This window comes from Balaenoptera ricei, chromosome 21 (assembly GCF_028023285.1).
Source record: "Balaenoptera ricei isolate mBalRic1 chromosome 21, mBalRic1.hap2, whole genome shotgun sequence".
NCBI classification, from domain to species: domain Eukaryota; kingdom Metazoa; phylum Chordata; class Mammalia; order Artiodactyla; family Balaenopteridae; genus Balaenoptera; species Balaenoptera ricei.
This window is the reverse complement of record NC_082659.1, coordinates 35,516,703-35,535,982: the sequence shown is the minus strand read 5'-3', so window position 1 is coordinate 35,535,982 and position 19,280 is coordinate 35,516,703. Positions and strand designations below refer to the sequence as shown.

Here is a 19,280-nt window from a genome sequence, read left to right as displayed (position 1 = left end):
GGGGTTCAAAATACCTCCCCCTCCCGCAGAGGAGCGCTGGAGCACTTGCAAGTCAAGGGCACTTGTGGCTCCGAGGACGTGTGTGTGTGTGTGTGTGTGTGAGCGGGGAAGCGATTTATTACTCCACACCCCGCCTGCCCGCTTTCCATCCTTCTTCCCCCGCTCCGACCTCCCTCCTCGGCCTCCCAGTGGCCGTCAGGGCTCCCTGCAGACATCACTTCCCCACGGCGGTGGGGTCGCGGAGCTCACGGGCTTTCTGACCTTCACTGTGAGTAACAGCTCTCTAGCGAAGGGTTATAACCCACTCGGGCCGCAAAGACCGCGACTGCGGGGTTAATTCTCCGAAGTGCCATGTGCAAAGTTTGGGTAAGTCAGTCGGCCCTGGGAGGGGAGGGCAGCCGAGAGCAGGCAAGGGGACAGGGCGGCTGGGGGGAGGGGGTCGGGCGGGGGTCTCAGTCCAGAAAGAGCAAGGGCCACACTTGCCGAGTGGACACCCACGCCCCCTGCTGGGGCCCCACCGCCACCGCGTCCTCGCCCCTCCCTCAACTTCGCCGGGTCTCAGGCGCGCGCGGAGCCGCCACCTGCGGGGTGGTCTCGGGCGCGCCCGCCGCAGGGGGAGCGGCTCAGGCCAGGGCGCCCGCTCGGGCCCGAGGGACCCCCGGCCCGCGCCCCGCGGCTCGCGGCCCCCACCCGGCGCGGGGCTCGGCCGCGGTCCCGCGCTCCCCGCCCCCGGGTTCCCGGAGGCTCCGCGGCCGCCCGAGCGGGAGGTGGAGCCGAGCCCGCGGCGCCGCGCAGGAGGAGCCGGCGGCGGCGGGAGCAGCGGGAGCCGGCCGGCAGCGCTTCGCGGTGAGTCGGGCCCGGGCCGGCCGGGCGTGGGCGCCGCGGGGGCGTCGGGGCGGCATCCTCGCGCCCCGCGGCTCCACCACGGGTGGCTCGCGCGGCCCTGGGGGGCGGTGCCGCGGGGAGGGGGTCGCGCCGCACGGGGGGAGGGGGAGTAGAGGGGAGGGGGTGGCGCGGCGCCCGCAGGTGGGCGCGCGGGGTCGCGGGGGAGGCTTCCCGAGAGGGCCCCAGGCGCTGCTGGCCGGGGTCGCTGTGGCTTCACCAGACTCTGCTGGCCTTCAGCTGTTTGATGACTTTCTTGAACACCGACTAAAAAGTAGCCTTGGCACGTGCCCGCGTGACTGCTTTAGCTGCGGCTGCACAGAGTCGTCTTTGCGGGGATGGAGAGGGCGCGGGGGGCGCGCCCAGGTGGAGGTGGGCAGCGTACCCTCTGCCTGGGACCCGGGCCGGGGCGAACGTGCCTGAGGGTCGCCGCGATCCGGGATGCCGGGAGGAAGTGCTGTGCGCAGTTAGCGGAGGGGCCCCTCGAGGGCACGGTCTGGGGTTGGGGGTGAAGGGCGGCCGCGGAGGAGAGCTGTACGGAGACGCCGCGAAGCTGGTGTTTCCGCTGCGCTTCCTGCACCTGCACGCCGGTCGGTGACTTTGAATTTATCTTTTCACCGATGAGCCAAGGGATGGGAGAGGAGAAAGTCTAACAGCGCCGTGCACGCCGAAACAGCGAGCCTTGGGAAGCCCTCGTACATAATAGAGTGGCTATTTCGCCGCCAACTCCGCTTTTATTCTGATTTCAAAGCCTCGGAGTGGTTTTTACTTAAATGTCGTTAGAGAGGTCTAGATAATAAAGATAATTAACTGTTCTTTCACGTCTTTTTACTAGAAATGGAAATTCAATTCTACCGGGTTTGTTGGATTTTGTTAACATTTTCATACAAGAAACTCGTAATTGTCGTAGCGTTACTTGCAACAGTGAACATTAACAAGCCCTGCGCGGTGCTGTCATGTTGCTAATTGGAAGCAGAAACGCCAAACTTAGATATAGAAGCATAAAGCAAAAAACGTAAAGCCTTAGTCGTAAAAAGTGACTCGGACACGTGTAATGTGCATAATAGGACATGGGACGGCGTGTTGTGCTCCCGGAGAGGGTCAATTCCTGGAAAGCGAGAGATGGGCCATAACGGTTTAAATATGTGATGGTTCTTTCCATCCTATGTGTACTCTAAAGTATACAGCATTGAAATGCTTTAATTCTGTTCACTTTTGTGCTCCAGATTGCAAACTGTCATAATGGGGTTCAAAGCAAAATCTCAAGCTTTTGGATTCACCAGATTACACGAAAGTGAAGGGAACTTTTGCCTTGCCGTCCCAGACTCCTGGGCTCCAGGCAGCCTCCCATTTATTAACTGTATGACCTTGGGCAAGTCACCCTTTCACAGCCTTGGTTTCAACTTTGTAAAATGCCAGTAATATCCCTCACCTTATGAAGACGTTGGGAAAAAGGAAGTAACACTTAGGAGCTTATCCCAGTGCCCAGAGCACACTAAGTGCTCTGGAAAAGTTGTCTCTTGTCTTCCTTGACTTTTAGGAACCCCCAGGTCTGGCACGTTTCAGCGTTGTTGCTGTTTTTAACTTAAAATTCCTCGTGTGCAGGCTTCCTTCCCATCCATCCCTTCAAGCACCCTTGATTGAAGAACCTCAGATGCTGCCCTGTCTGGGTGTTAGGAAGTGAGGGGCTGAGACTCTGGAGGTGGAGGTGGGCAATACTTCAGGTTTTTCCTGTTGGTGAGAATCCATCACGAGGTCACACGATGACGCATTGTACTTCCCGGTCTTCATGTTGCTCTAGCTCTGTCCCCAGTGTAATGTTGTCACACTGGAAAGAAAGCACAGGAAGCTCTGCACAGTGCTTGCTCTCGCTTTTACCCTGTCTCTCCCGGCCAGCTCAGGCCAGGCAGGGCGCACGGCTTCATCAGTATTTGTGGATTTGAAAGACAGGATGTAATGAAGTTATTTTTCAGGTCACGTGTGTTTTATTCCTAGTGAAAGGACCTTGGGATTCTAAATGATGGCCCTACTGTATACTAGGGCTAATAGAGGTTATTAAAGAAGGTAGCTCAGGTAGCTCAGGTAGACTTGATTACCTATCGATTTTGCCCTGGTGGTGAAGCAGTCTTATAAAAGCTTACGCGGCCAAGTCGGAGCAGCAGCTCCGCCACTAGGGGCCTCTTCTGCATAGCGTATCACCCAGGCTGTCATCCTTTGCCATTATTATGTCCTGTAAGGTAGTGAAGGAACTTAACTTCCTGGGTTTGCCCCGCGGAATACTTTATTAGAAAAGGGCAACCTTCTGTGAAAAGCATTACCAAAGGCCTAAAAATATGTGCAAGTGATCAGCTCGGTGCTTTGTGACCACCTAGAGGGGTGGGATAGGGAGGGTGGGAGGGAGGGAGATGCAAGAGGGAAGAGATATGGGAACATATGTATATGTATAACTGATTCACTTTGTTATAAAGCAGAAACTAACCATTGTAAAGCAATTATACTCCAATAAAGATGTTAAAAATAAAATATGTGCAAGTGGTCTTAAATTACAGATTCGGTACCATCTGAGAATAACTTTAAAGGTTTAAAGGAGATGTAATAATCGGGCTTTTTGCTTTGCATATCCTCATATTCCAATATATGACTTTAAAAAAACCGTCTAAAAATTCAAATATATGATTTTGCTCTAGTATTTTTCAGGGGTTTTGGGGAGTACGTTTTTGGTAGAGCTTATTTTTATCTTTTAATGTGTTTAAAATTGCTTTATTTCCTAAATTGGTACTTGGAGCGCTAATAACTTGTTTCTCAAGGAGTTTATCTGGCCAGTAGGAGCTGCTGGTGTCTTGTGTTTTTTAAAAAAGGGGCCACGTGAAATTCCACGCATAAAAATATATATTTCATTACATTCCAAGATGTATCATTGAAAGGCATTTTTCTTCTGGGAGTTTTTGAAAAGCCCTCTTATTTCTAAATTAGAACTTGAATGAAGTTAGTCAGGCTTGAGACTATTGAACAACTTGAAGGTGTGTGGGTGTTTTTATTTGTCAGATGGAATTTGCTATTTGGTAGAAAAAAATACCAACAAGGTATGTAAGCAAACACGATGACTGAAAATATTGCCATATGGTTTGTGAGTGAATAAGAGAATATTGTATTTTCAGGTTTTCAGTGAAATGTAATTACAGTGACAAACTAAATACCAGTAATCGGTAAAGTAAAACTAACTACCGTTACAGAAGAGTTCAGCGCATTGCAGGCCCCAAATCTTACCGAGGGATTTCTTCTGAATTCAGTACGTTATCAGACTTCTGATTCCAATTTTCACGTGGCAGGACTTTTTTTTTCAGCGTGTTTTTTATTGAAGTATTGTTGATTTACAATGTTGTGTTAATTTCTGCTGTACAGCAAAGTGATTCAGTGTATGTATACATATATATTCTTTCCCATTATGGTTTATCATAGGATATTGAATATAGTTCTCTGCTATACAGTAGGACCTTGCTGTTTATCCATTCTCTATATAAAAGCTTACATCTACTAACCGCAGCCTCCCACTCCATCCCTCCCCCAGCCCCCTCCCCCTTGGCAACCACCAGTCTGTTGTCTATGTCCGTGATTCTGTTTCTGTTTCATAGATAGGTTCATTTGTGTCATATTTTAGATTCCACATATAAGTGATATCCTATGGTATTTATCTTTCTCTTTCTGACTTACTTCACTTAGTATGATCATCTCTAGGTCCATCCATGTTGCTGCAAATGGCATTATTTCATTCTTTTTTATGGCTGAGTAGTATTCCATTGTATATATGCACCACATCTTCTTTATCCATTCATCTGTTGATGGACACTTAGGTTGTTCCCATGTCTTGGCTATTGTGAATAGTGCTGCTATGAACATAGGGATGCATGTATCTTTTTGAATTATAGTTTTGTCTGGATATACATCACGTGGTGGGACTTTAAAACAAGGCAGTCTGATCTTTGCTGCCTTTCTTTCAAGGTCTAGATCATTACTAAGAACTGGGGAAGAGGAGAACTTCTGTGTGAAGGTCGTAGATAATTCTTCTTATCACTTCCCGATGAGTTAGCTAACTTTTGGGGGTTATGTTTAGGATTCTGAGCATGTCAAAGAGTTACACAGATCCTGTTTGCACAAGAACGCTTCTTTAAACTGGGGGAGCGCTGCCGCTGCCCTCAAACATCCCGCCGGTGAAGGCCCTGCATCTCCCTGCCTCCCCGACTTTGCCCCAGAAGGAGGCGAGGCTCAGCCACAGTGATGGGTGTAGAGCTGTGTGCAAGGCGAGGCATGTGCGTTTGGACAGCAGCCTGCAGCTGACCAAGATGATGGCTGCCCCAGGTGGGAGGAATTGCATGTTTATACATGGGAGTCTTTTTTTAGGAGCTTGCACTTGGGCCCTGGCTGCACAGAAACAGCAGCACTAGAGTCTGCAGAGAGGTTTGGATCCTGTGACTCAGTGAAACAGCACTTTGCTGCACAGGTCATTTTAGTTGTTGCTTTTGGACAGTGCAAAACATACATTTGGTTATCCTGGGGTCACATCTGCTACTCGGTTTCCTTTTCACACAAAGGGATGTTTGAGTTGATGGAGGAAGAGGGAAGCAGGAGGCAGGGAGGAGGTAGATGGGAGTTGTCTGTTTATGCTGGACCCCCCGGGCCCCTTATTTTCCCTTCCCAAGGGACGTGAGCACACGCCCTGCAACTTGATGATAGGAGCTGTTCACTGGTGTTTTGGGACTGTCCTCATCTACTCTGTTAACGAAACTACTAAGATGATGGTCTTCGACTTAGGTCCTGGGTACTCTCCAAAGTGACCTTCTACTTCTGTCTCCTGTCTTTAGAAACTTGCTCAGTTAACGTGGCAGCTAACCTCTGTGAACAGGGCTGCCAGCCCAGCAGGGGCCCCTTTGAGGTGGAGCGTCCACGCCAGGGGGCGCAGCATGGGAAGCAGAGTGTGGGCCTCAGCCTGCTCGCCTCCCGTTGGGCACTCTCGTGGGACAGTTGTCCGCACAACTGTCCGTGAGGCTTACACCTGTACAAGTGGTTAGAACAGTGCCGGGCACATGATCGATGAGAGATGTTATCATTGCGGCTGCTGGCGGTGGTGGTTATTATTATTATTATCGTTACTGATAACATTGCTTTCAGGGTAGACCATGCTGGTAGGCACAATAATCTGGAACAGAGGATTCAGGTGAACTTAGTGCTTATAATAATGTTTGCAAAAGCAAGTGATTCATTCTTTTCAGATTTCTTGCTGCATTTCCATTAGAGTTCTTCTCTTCATGTGTCAGAAGCGGCTCACACAGAGCCCTTAACTGCGTGACAACTGCTCTGCGAAATGTGGGCCATGAGTTGTTCATTCAATCAGCACAACAACCTTAGGAAATACGCGCTATTATTCTCTGCATTTTTGCAGATGAGAAAACCAGGGTGTCGAGAGGCCAGTTACCTGCCCGAGGTCAGCTCGTGGGTGGCGGGCCTGAGCCTTGAGTCCGTGTCTGCCCGGCTCCAGAACCTCTGTGCTGTCTTTTCCAGCATCCGTACTCTTTGAATTGGTAGCCCGGAAAGCGTCTTCGAGTTCTGAGGGTTAACAAAATGTGAAAACATTGATTTCCCTTAGATTCTTGTATTTGTATCCTTTTCTAGACACGATGGAGCAGGATGACAAATGGACTGTTATCAGTGGGTCTGCTTCAGCACTTTTTATTTATAGATTTTTATATGTGGCTTTTCCTAGTAGCTCGAAATACAATACAGCGTGGTACAACTTATTTCTGTACAACGTTTAACGTCTTGTCAAGGCGCTTCTCAGGCATGTTATAAGCGGAATATATGAATAAAACCCAGTGTGTGGTTGCAGAATATTAAGGTGTGAAGGCTGGCGTTAGGCGTTCATGCGTTCACTTAACAAATATTTCTTACTCACCTCTTCTCTGGAGTCACTCTGCCAGACACCACAGAGACGGCGAAGATGAGGAAGGCCGCAGCACAGAGGAGGGCTCTGGGCCTTCGGGGTGGGCATTGCTGGGGTTTGAATCTCAGCTCTGTCGCTCACTGACTGGGGGTCCTGGCCCCATCAGTGGACATGTCTGAGGCTTAGTTTCTCGTGTGCATAATGGGGAATAATAATACTTGGTAGGCTGTTGCACGAATTAAATGAGATGCATGGGGAAGCCATCAGGCCGCTGGAGGTGGTGGGTACTGACCCACAGCGGTGCCCTTCCTCTTCCCCCATCTTACCTGTCTCTTCTCCCACTTCCACCAATTACAGGGGCTGGGACAGATAAAGATACTTAAACTCCAAGATAGAATTCTTCCAAATGTTCCTTTCTGGTTCTCCCTTGCAGGGCTGGGACAGACCTGGCAGCGGGGTTGGGTGATACGTGAGCTGGTGCCAGTGTAGCGTTCCTATCACGCTGGCTTGTTACCCAGGAGGCCCAGAGGAGGATGGATTCCAGGAAGCAAGGGCAGCTGGGAGCCCAGGATAGGTGCCTGTGGGTCCCAGGGGTGGGGATGAGAGTCTTCCGGGGGAGTAGCCAGGAACTCGGGTCCCATGGAAATTGGAACCGGCCAGAAAAGAAGTTGGAGGCGGGCTGAGTGGAAAGGGTTTGGGACGTGGGTGGAGGGCGAGGCAAGAACGTGAGCAGCTTGTCCTTGGGGACACGAGGGGGTCAGGCGGCTCAGATCTGCGGCTGGCGGGCGGTGCTGAGGCGTGGGGAGAGACCTGCAGCCCCCTTGCACTGCCTCCCCCACTGCTGCAGGGCCTGTTACGGACTTCCAGCTCCCTGGCCTCCCACTGCAGGGTTTTTCCAGAAGCACTGCAGCCTCTCCCAGCAAACAGCTAAGTCAAAATTACTAGCTGTTGCCAGTTTTCACTCTAGATCTTCAAGGGGTAGCCGGTATCATGGGAAAATAAGGCTTTACTTATTACAGTTGGAGATTCGGTTAAACACACCCAGATCTGTTCCTGGTGAGGCCGGGAGCCCGGTCCACAGGGCCCTGTTTAGGGTCCTGCTGGCCTTTCTGGAGCGAGGGCTGTGTTGTGAGATCAGGGGTGTTTTCAGGGAGATGTTCCTAGTGGTTTTATGATAATGGGCCACCTTGTTTGGTGTCCGGGGTAGGTGCCGTGTGTGGTAGGGATGGAGCGCGGGCTTCACAAAATCATTCCGGTCTGGGACCGGCTACCTCAGCCAGGGAGCAGGAGGCCCTGACTCATTTATTCTGTGCGGGCTCATGGGCATAAACCAGCCCTTCTGTGAATAAGCAAACAAAACTGCCCAGATGCAAGAGAAGCTTGATTCAGCGTTTAAAAAAAATGCGAGAAATTTAAAAAACGTATTGAATCGGGGAACAGTTTGTTTAAAGTAAGCTACTGTAATTTTCAAAAGCCCATTTTATAGAATTAATAGAGTGTATTAAAATGAAATGAACAAGCCGGCTTTTAAAAAGCGACAGAAGGATAGCTTTGTGGGGAGGAGAGTAATCCTTGAAATGGATTCCAGGTTGGTTCCTTTGGTTCCTGGGGAGCTGAGTGGAATGAATGTTTGCTGATTGCTCTAAGAAGTGAGACAGTCTGGTCAGCTCCGGGATGGGCCTGGGCAGTGGGGCCAGTTCACCCAGGTCCACCCTTTCTTACCTGTGATCCTGGACAAGTTACTGAATTCTTTTTTTTTTTTTTGTAATTACGAACACTTTTTTAATGACAGCAGACGGTAAATTTATACAAGTTACAGGTTAGAATATAATGAATACAAAATCCATCCAGATAACAGTTAGAAAAACATCACTCACAAAAGTAAATCTGATTCAAGTGGGTAAAGAACTCAAGCCCCCCATTTTGATAATTACACGCAGCTTTCAAGGTAGCGCATCTAAAATCTGCCCCTTGTCAGGGCGCTATTCAAGACTACAGCATATTCAGTGACTCTAGCGACCTGAATTCTTTAGGTCTCAGTTTTCTCATCTGTAAAATGAGGATAATGGTGCCCATCGTATTGGGCAGTTTGCCAGTTGATTTAGAGGATGTATGTAAATGGCTTAGCACAAGGTGAATACTAGGTAGCATCAGCTGTTGTGATTACATAGGCGCACAGGAAGGAAGGAGGAAGGGAAACATAGGCGCGCAGGAGGGAAGGTGGAAGGGAAACGTAGGCGCGCAGGAGGGAAGGTGGAAGGGAAACGTAGGCGCGCAGGAGGGAAGGTGGAAGGGAAACGTAGGCGCGCAGGAGGGAAGGTGGAAGGGAAACGTAGGCGCGCAGGAGGGAGGGTGGAAGGGAAACGTAGGCGCGCAGGAGGGAGGGTGGAAGGGAAACGTAGGCGCGCAGGAGGGAGGGTGGAAGGGAAACGTAGGCGCGCAGGAGGGAGGGTGGAAGGGAAACGTAGGCGCGCAGGAGGGAGGGTGGAAGGGAAACGTAGGCGCGCAGGAGGGAGGGTGGAAGGGAAACGTAGGCGCGCAGGAGGGAGGGAGGAAGGGAAACGTAGGCGCGCAGGAGGGAGGGTGGAAGGGAAGCGTAGGCGCGCAGGAGGGAGGGTGGAAGGGAAGCGTAGGCGCGCAGGAGGGGAGGTGGAAGGGAAGCGTAGGCGCGCAGGAGGGGAGGTGGAAGGGAAGCGTAGGCGCGCAGGAGGGGAGGTGGAAGGGAAGCGTAGGCGCGCAGGAGGGGAGGAGGAAGGGAAGCGTAGGCGCGCAGGAGGGGAGGCGGAAGGGAAGCGTAGGCGCGCAGGAGGGGAGGAGGAAGGGAAACGTAGGCGCGCAGGAGGGAAGGTGGAAGGGAAGGCGAGGATCGGAGCATCTGCATTCACCCTGGGCCTGGACGCTTCTCATTCTACTCTTGCATAGTTTTTAATGTCTTAAGTCCTAGATGATTATAATCAGATACGTCTTGAACACCTGCTGTGTATATGTCCCTATGATAAGGTGCCTGGGTGTAGACTCTGATCCCAGAAAACTGCCCTCGGTATCCTCACGTAGCTCATGGTCTTGGGCTGAGAGGGGCAGGACTGTGACGGTGTCTTGCCGTTCAAGAAGGAATTCTTAGTGTCCCTCGGCTATTTCAGTGAGCTGCCCAAAGGATACTTGCCATCCTTGGCTTATTTCCCATCTACTCTACTTACAGATGGATAGAAAATAAGTACTTCTTGGGCCTCGACATAAATAACTCAAAATACCCAGGGTACCTTTGGATGTCTTATTTGCATAGAAATAAGATTTATTTAAGTATGTTTGTGGGTACATAATGGGAACCCAGCGGAGGAGACTTGCGTTTGGGGGGATATTTCTTTGGATGTGGCTCTGACCTGCAGGCTCTTCTATCCAAAGCACGTTCTTTGGTGGGGAGGGTCCTTTTGTCTTTTCACTGAACTCATGGCCCATAGATTTCTGGGCCACAATAACGAGAGAGCTGAGTGTAAAGGGGTTTTGTTTGTTTGTTTGTTTTGTGTCTGTCCTCCAGATGGAGGTGTACACGTGTTGCTGCAGAAGGAGACTAGGTCGGTGGAGAAAGGATTCCCGAGCTGACTCACTCTGTGGTCATGGGCAAGTTCTTAATCCCTAAAGTAGGAATTTAATCATTGAGACTCAGGGGCCATTTGAATGCAAAGCAATGAAATTTATGGACTGTGAACGGCTTCATCAGTCCAAATGGTGGCTGAAGCCAAAATCTGAGCATAAAGTTAGTTACTCTGCTGGATCAAGTGAGCTGTTTCTACATCTTGGGTCTTGGGTTGTCTCAAAAACAGTTTTTCTTTGTAGAGAGGATATTTTTCACTTAAGTCATTAAAAATCCTGAGAGTGTTTTCCATGTATATCCTTGGGCATTCAGGAGAATTTATCCAGCGTCACTGGAATTACCTTTTTCTCTTCCTCCAAGAGTGAGTCTGGACCAGTGCCTGGGCCGTTATTCGTGTGGAGCACAGAGGCCATGAGAACACGCCCTTTACGCAGAGCGGGTGTCTCATGTTCTGATGGAAACGAGGCCGGAGACAGGAGGAGATGCAGGAACTAGACCCGTCTGGTCGCCTGAAAGCATGGGGAGGTGACTGTTTGGCTTGTGGGGACGGCCCTTCCTGGGGTGAAGGCATGTGGGAGGCACCAGCTTTTTAAAACTCTCTTCCCTGGTCTCCATAAGTGACTGTTTCATTATCTTGGGGGCAAATGTCATGCCAGTGTGAAGTGGACAGGCATTACTGCAGCTCTTAGTCACTTAGGAATGAGAGTCAGAGGATGAATGGAGAAGCTTTGACTAAAGCTAGCCATGTTCATCTATTTTATCTATATGAACTAAAAATCTTTGAAATGGCAAAATTGTGCATCTGAAGGGGACCCTTGGATTCTGGAGGATTTGTAGACTTCATTTAATGGTCTTGTCAGTGACTTGTTGGAGTTAGAAGTCACGGGAGGACCACTGCTTAGCAAGAATACATCAACAGAAATAATGTTATTTCTGAGATCAGTTGGACCAACATAAGTATTTTGCAGAAATAGTAGCACCATTTGAGATCATTTGGACTATCTCTGTATTTTTCAGATGAACAGAAAGAGGCCCAGAGAAGTGAAGTGCCTTATCTAAGATGGCCCAGCTACTGAGGGGAATGACATTGTCAGGAATGGAGCCCAGGTCCCTTGTTTCCATCCCACTGCTCTTGATGGGCCATGCAGCATCCTTGGGTACCACCGCCAGCTGGCAGGTAGTTTTAGGTGCCCCGACAATGATGCCACCTACACAACTGCCTGCTCTCAGGTTTTTCAGAATCTGGTTATGGAGCTCCTACAATGATACCACCTACACAACTGCCTGCTCTCAGGTTTTTCAGAATCTGGTTATGGAGCTCCTACAATGATACCACCTACACAACTGCCTGCTCTCAGGTTTTTCAGAATCTGGTTATGGAGCTCCTACAATGATAACCACCTACACAACTGCCTGCTCTCAGGTTTTTCAGAATCTGGTTATGGAGCTCCTACCATGTGCCCAGCACTGTTCTCGGTGCTAGAGATGCACAGGTGAAAAGACAGGGGTTTCTGACCTCAAGGAGCTCTCAGTAGAGTGAAATACAAAGAAGGGACTATATTATTAAGCCATGGCTTAGTGACATGTGGAACATCTTCCTTGGAGATGTAAGCTCTCAGTGCCTACTTCAAGGTCAATGGGATTAGTTTTAATTTCCTGTTGATTTTACAGCATCAGAAATGGAAATCATGGCCATAAACTTCATGAATCAAATTGACTCCAAATGATCCCAGTGTCATCTGGATTAAAATTTGAAACTCTTTTTTCTCTGCACTTCAAATCCATGATCTTTCTGGAAACACTTGCTAAGAATAGTTCTGGAGGAGTTTGTTTATGGACACAAGTCAAAAATTAAATTGTTTATGTCAAAGAGAAGTAAGATGTCGATATGGGTATCACTGCAGCTAAGTCAGGGGTTGAATTATTGGCTTTTTAATTAAATTGAGGCCCATTTTTTTCCCTGGGAGTGCAGAAGTGGCAGAAGCTTAGGAAGAAATCTACTAGGTACTAAGCAGTATCCAAAGCACTTTATTTGTGGAATTGATTTTAAACCCATATAAAAATACTGGAAAGGACTGAGGTTCACGTAGACAGAATGCCTTGGCAGGGGCAGATGGCGTGGCAGGGAGACCCAGCGTTTGCACAAAGTTTGTCTGCCGCTGAAGCTCCTGTGCCCAAGCGTGGCGCCTCCATGGGTACCAAGTGTGATGTGGCAGCGGCCTTGCAGTTGCTTTTGTGTCATTCTTGAACAGGACTGCAGACCTGGAGCATGGGGTCCACAGCTGACACCATTTTTGGATGCGCTGCAAGCAGCAAGGTGCAGTGTGTAGACACGGTAGGTTCTTTGTAAATACGCATGAAATGAACAGAGGCAGCAACTGAATAGTCAACAGGGTTGGTGAGAAACTATGTTCATGAACAGGGCACGTTACCTTCCAGGGTCCCTGCAGGTGAGTGTAAAGCTGACCTTGAAGAAACCAAACAAACTACCCACCCCAAAAGAAAAGTCTCTTTTAATATCATTTGCTGTTCATAAGCGTGCCTGTTTTCAACTGTCTTCCCACATACTGTTTTCTTGCTTGGTGTTTTCTTCCAAGCTACCTGTAAACAAATTATGCATTCATAATCTTATGGCAGGCTGGCTGGATCTAACAGAGTCAGGAAGGCTTCCAACACATTAAGTGTTCTTGAAGGTTATAAAAAGGAGGACTAATTATCGCACTGACGTGATTATAAGAGAGATGCTGGAGGTCTCTCCTTTTTTTTTTTTTTTTTAAAGAATGAGGCTTGGCCCCATCTCATATCTTACACAATTTTTAAAATTTATTTTGTTTATTTATTTTTGGCTGCGTTGGGTCTTTGTTGCTGTGCGTGGGCTTTCTCTAGTTGTGGCGAGCAGGGTCTACTCTTCGTTGCGGTATGCGGGCTTCTCATTGCGGTGGCTTCTCTTGTTGCGGAGCAAGGGCTCTAGGTGTGCAGGCTTCAGTAGTTGTGGCACGCAGGCTCAGTAGTTGTGGCGCACGGGCTTAGTTTCTCTGCGGCATGTGGGATCTTCCCGGCCCAGGGCTCGAACCCGTGTCCCCTGCATTGGCAGGCGGATTCTCAACCCCTGCGCCACCAGGGAAGCCCCGATGCTGGAGATCTTGACTCACTGGAATTTTGACAGCAGCCAGAGTGGTTAAGACGCTTTGAGAAACAGCAGAGGTGATCTATTTCCACCAAGTGATTTTCTTAAATCTGTGCCATGGGCGTACCTATAGGCTCCTGAGCAAGAGGACGGACTAAATAAGGCGTGGAGTCACTGGGGTTGGAGTGGTGATGCGTCGCTGGTGCTCACAGTGGGAGCCTGTGAGATTTTATATTTAGTGATGATACCTCTCCCGTAGCCATCTGTCTCTCTCTTTAATAAGCAATGTTCCTTATCAGGTGATTTGTGTACATCGATTACACCATTACGCTTGTTAAATATTAAAGCGTTTATCCCCCCCTTGTGTGAAGTCTAATTAGGCAAAGCGCTCAGCACAAGCCTGGATTATCAGGGTAATAGTCTGCTCGTTACCTGTGACATACCTCAGCTTCCTGGATCATTTGTGGTTTTTTTTTTCCTCCTATCAGAGTGCCCATGTACCTAATATAGTGCAGGAGGGTTTGGTGAAGGATTCAGCACCGTCGGGCCATTAAGAAGGGGCCTGCTACAAAGATTATGAAACCTTTTAAAAATGAGTGGAGCGATGTATTATCTATAGTTGGCATTTTTCATGAATCAGTCTTCTGAACAGATATTTCTGATGAAACTAATTTGACTAAATTAAAGAATCTTAAAATAGCTTTAAAGGCTAAAAATACAAGTTACAATGTTGTTTGGAAGAAGAGAAAACCCATCAGTAAGTAGTTGCATTTTATACATGCTGCTGATGAAAAGAATAATTTTAGATGTCGAAGCAGTATCACCTGAAAGTCCATGGGGTGGTCCATTACTTACTTTTTCAACTTATTTCTTCTGTGCAGTCTAATGGAAAAATTAATTTGCATCATGGATTTCCTAGTAAGCATTTTATTAGTATAAGGCCAAAAGTAAGGTTATGAATCAGGCTAGTATCTTTGATAAGTTATCTACATCCTTTTGAGACAATCCTGTAATGAACATTGTTTTTTTTGGAAGTGTTCGTGGTACTCCCTCATTATTTACATTCCTAAAAAAATCTGCAGTGTGCTGTGAGCATGTACACACACACAGGAACATGCATGTGCACACGTGTAATCTGGGGCTGATGGGCATGAACCAGATAAGGATTAAGCCCAGTTTATTGCTTATTATTCTCAGGGAGAAAAGCTTTTAAGCCGTGTTTCATGTAATGGGTGGCTATCAGGGCGAATCGGTTTTTCCCTCTCATGGTCCCAGCAGCTCATGTTAGGGTTTTGAAAGCGCCTTCATCCCTTCACAATTGCAAATAGCAGTAGCGTCACTTGCCCTTCATGCACTATGGAAAGAAGGCAGCCTGTATCTCCTTAAAATGAGAGTTTATTTTGGGTTGTTTTTGAATGTAGTCAAATCAAAATGAGACTTAGCTCTGAGTTAAAATATGGATATAAAGATCAGAGAATGGACAGGAACTCACAGGTCATCTGGTCTAATGCTTCTGCTTCTCTAGTGGGGAGGCTGAGGCAGGGAGGCACGTGGCTCCTCAAGGTCACATGGTGTTAGCGGGGGTCCTGCTCTACTGCACTTGTCTGCAGGCCTGATGGTGACCCTCGGGCCAGGTCCTACCTTCCGGCCCTTCACAGGTATAGTGTACCTGGGCCTGGATCAGTTCGAAAGTTTTTTTTAATTTAATTTTTATTTTATACTGGAGTCTAGTTGATTTACAATGTTGTGTTAGTTTCAGGTGTACAGCAGAGTGATTCAGATATACCTGTACATATATCCACTCTTTTCCAGATACTTTTCTCACATAGGTCATTACAGGATACTGAGCAGAGTTCCCTGTGCGACACAGTAGGTCCTTGTTGTTAATATATTTTATATATAGTAGTGTGTATATGTTAATCCCAAACTCCTAATTTATCCCTCCCCCCATCTTCCCCTTTGGTAACCGTAAGTTTGTTTTCGAAGTGTGTGAGTCTGTTTCTATTTTGTAAAGAAGCAAAAGCTAAGAGAATTCAGCACCACCAAACCCGCTTTACAACAAATGCTAAAGGAACTTCTCTAGATGGAAAAGAAAAGGCCACGACTAGAAATAAGAAAATTATGAATGGGAAAGCTCACCAGTAAAGGCAAACATACAGTAAAGGTAGGAAATCATCCACACACAAATATGATATCAAAACCAGAAATTGTGGAAAGAGGAGAGCACAAATGCAGGATATTGGAAATGCATTTGAAACTTAGAGATCAACAAGTTAAAATCTTGTTGATCAAATTCAAGAAATCTTGTGTAAATATAGACTGCTATGTCAAAACCTCATGGGAACCACAAACCAAAAATCTACAGTAGATACACACACAAAAAAGAAAAAGCAATCCAAACACAAGATAGTCACCGAATCACAAGAGGAAGGGAAGAAAATGACCTGCAAAAACAAATCCAAAACAGCTAACAAAATGGCAGTAAGAACATACATATCAATAATTACCTTAAATGTAAATAGATTAAATGCTCCAACCAAAAGACATAGACCGGCTGAATGGATACAAAAATAAGACCCATATATATGCTGCGTACAACAGACCCACATCAGATCCAGGGACACATACAGACAAAGTGAGGGGATGGAAAAAGGTATTCCATGCAAATGGAAATCAGAAGAAACCTGGAGTAGCAATACTCATGTCAGATCAAACAGACTTTAAAATAAAGACCAAGAGACAGAGAAGGACGCTACGTAATGAGCAAGGGATCAGTCCAAGTAGAAAGGTGTTGAAGGAAAGCTTGCTGCCTTACAGCCAACTCAAGGCGGAGTGGGTGTAGTCTGAGCCCGTCCGGGGTTGGAGAGCTTACATTTTGTACCTGCTCATGGGCCTATTCCTAGAAGTGGAGAACTGGGAGCCAGCGTGTGCCTCTGAGCACCTCTGAGTTCAGCAGGGGGTCAGCAGGGAGGCCGCCGTCCGCTGTCCTGGGATGATGATCCAAGGGAGGGGCGCCTGCCGCTCGGCCGACCTCAGCTGTGAAGGCCCAGAGTCTGGCCTTTTCCAGCCTGCGGTGGCATCGTCAGGACCCGAGTAAGTCATCCAACCAACCCACCCCAGGGCACAGGGGTTAGGGGTTAGTTCACCTTGACAAATAACTGTCTTGGTGGTTGGTAAGAAGCGTGGTGGTTCAGCACGTGGGGTCTGAAGCCTAATGTATTTGGGTTGCACCAGCTGCCGTGTATGGAATTTAGGCAAGTTATCTTACTACTTGAACCTCAGGCGTTTTGTCTGTAAAATGGGAATAGTAGCAAACATTTATATTGTACTTACTATGTGACAGCTGTTGTCTCAGTGCTTCAGGACCACTGACTCATGTACTCTTCACAGCAACCCTATGAGGTAGGTACTACCATCATTCCCACTTTACAGATGAGGAGACTGAGGCCCAAAGAGGTTCAGTGAATTGCTCCAGGTTACACAGCTGTTAAGGGTTGGAGCCGGGGTGTGAATCTTGGCAGCCCGTTGCTCTTTATCTCTCGCCTCTGCTTCCTCTCAGTGGGATTAAGATGATTTTGAGGATCAAGTGAGATAAGCCCTCACGCAGTATCAGCTGTCCTTGCTGATTGTAACAAAGCTGCCGGTGCAACAAAGCTGCCGGTGCCTCAATAACAGCAACAGGAGAATCTATGTGATCAGCGTCTTCTTCACCCGTCACCCAGCTCCTAGAAACCAGATCATGATCAGAACGTCGCTTTGGCAATTACAAAAGTCACACAGAGAGAATTCGGAAGGCTTAACCAAACGTCCCTCTGTGTGGACAGTGTGACCACAGCCATAAGAGAGCCGACTAGGGCTGGGGGGCCGCGGGGCCGAGCCGATGGCCGAGATTCCTTTCCTGCTCGCAGGACCTGGTGACTTTCTCCGCTGCAGGTGGCTCTGGGGTTCCAGACAGCAGCTCTGAACTATTTCCCCTCGTCTGTCATCTGGACGGTTGAGTGGGTCAGATCCACCCAGGGTGCTGTCACTGACCTCCGCCGCAGAGGTCAAGGGTGACACTCACACCTTCGAGGAAGTCTCACCGCTGACCAGCATCCGCCGCTTTGTGTTGAGTTCACAGCCTCGTCGTCAGGTGCAGGCTTCTTTCCAGATTGTGTTGCTATGGAGTTTAGAGATTATGCTCTGTCTGTTCCTTGTTTCCTTTTAAATTCATAAGTCATGATAAGTGTATGTGTATGTAACGTGTGTGTGCCTTTTGACTTATAATAATAAAGCGAGTAACGATCCAGTAAGCATCTAGAACGTTCCCTCTGAAGCCCCTCCCATGTACTTCCGGGTCTTAATTCCTTCCTTCCTCCTGCCCCACCCGAGGGGTAACTGCTCCTCCAGATATCATGTTAATCATCTCCTTGCTTTATTAGAGTTTTACCACCAGTGTGCATCCCCACATAATTTATGGTTTTTGTGACAGGCTGTTGAATTGGAAAACTTGACTAAAGCCTCCAGATGCACTAGATAGCAGTTACAAAAATGAGGTGTCAGCACGACCGAGATGGGCATTTTCAGAGGCAGTATCGGAACACGAGGCTCACAGCTCTTGAAAATCCTCCTTACTGTGAGGGTATAAGAAGCCCCCATCTATCTGGAGAATCTTCTGCTGTGAATCTGCACCTCCTGGAGGAAATGGGGGTGGAGGTCCGGCCCACGCACCCCGAGCCCTGTGTCCCCTCAGCTGGGCGCGTGGTGGGCTGGCTCTGACTCTGGTGAGACGTTTGGGGGTGTGGAGAGTGAAGAGCAGCTGGGACAGGCCTCCCCCCCACTGCCGTGTTTCTTGGGGCCATTGTAGGGGGGCTCCCCCTGGACCAGGTGTGGCCCCTGCAGGGAGGGAGAGACAGCCTGGAACTTGACCCCTGCCCAAGGACACAACCAGTGGAGAGCTTGTGGAGTGAGTTTCAGGGTCTAGATGCATCGCCCACACCACAGGGATCAGAGGGGAGCCCCTGGAGAATCCACAAAAGTGCCCACGAGAGTCAGAGTCAGGCCTGAGTATCGGCTGGTCCGTAGACTGCAAAGCCATCTGTGCTGGTGAGGAGGAAGTTTGCCTGCATGTAAGAGAAACAACAGTGGTAACACAGAGTAGAAGTTAATTTCTCTCTTACGTAGAATCAGTTGGGAAGTAGGCAGTTCAGGGATGGGATGGGGGCGCCACGCAGATGTCAAGGTCACACCTCCTAGTTCACTGCCCCAAGGCCCAGGCCCATGACTGTGGTCCTCGTGCTCCTGCTCAGAGGGGCTGCTGCAGCTCCAGCCATCATGTTACAGTTCAGGCAGACAGAGGCAGGATCTGCTTGCTCCCTTTTAAGGATACTTTCAAGATACATCACCCAACATTTCTGCTTATATGCCATTAGCCAGAGTCGAGTCACGGGGTCAGGCCCAGCTCCAAGAGAGCCTTGGAAATATAAACTCGTTGCTGGGTAGCCATGGGCCCAGCTTAAAGTAGGGATTCTTTTTGTCAAGAGGAAGGGACTAGTGGATATTGGGAGGCAGCCAGCAGCCTGTGCCACTTCTTTTTCATGGCACTAGCAGTCAGGTGGCCTTTCTCCACGTTCTAACACTGGAGGGGAGGGTAACTGCGGCCAGCAAGGGGGGAGGGGGAGGGGAGGAAATGCAGAAGCCAATGTCTCTTACTCTTTTTGGTCTTACTTAAAGGGTCGATAATACACTGACCTGACATTTTATTT

At 48.6% G+C, this 19,280-nt stretch overlaps 1 protein-coding gene across 2 annotated transcripts in view; it reads left to right on the top strand.

The window, feature by feature from the left end:
• The first annotated feature begins 245 nt into the window (after nt 1-245).
• Nucleotides 246-19,280, top strand: part of CSGALNACT1 (chondroitin sulfate N-acetylgalactosaminyltransferase 1) — a 336,764-nt gene continuing 317,729 nt past the window's right edge. The window contains exon 1 of one of the 2 annotated variants that reach the window (XM_059909680.1): nt 246-366. The gene's annotated coding sequence lies outside the window, so the exon portion shown is untranslated. Of the gene's footprint in view, nt 367-764; nt 847-19,280 lie in introns of those variants that run through there. The other variant, XM_059909681.1, reaches the window with a different exon arrangement.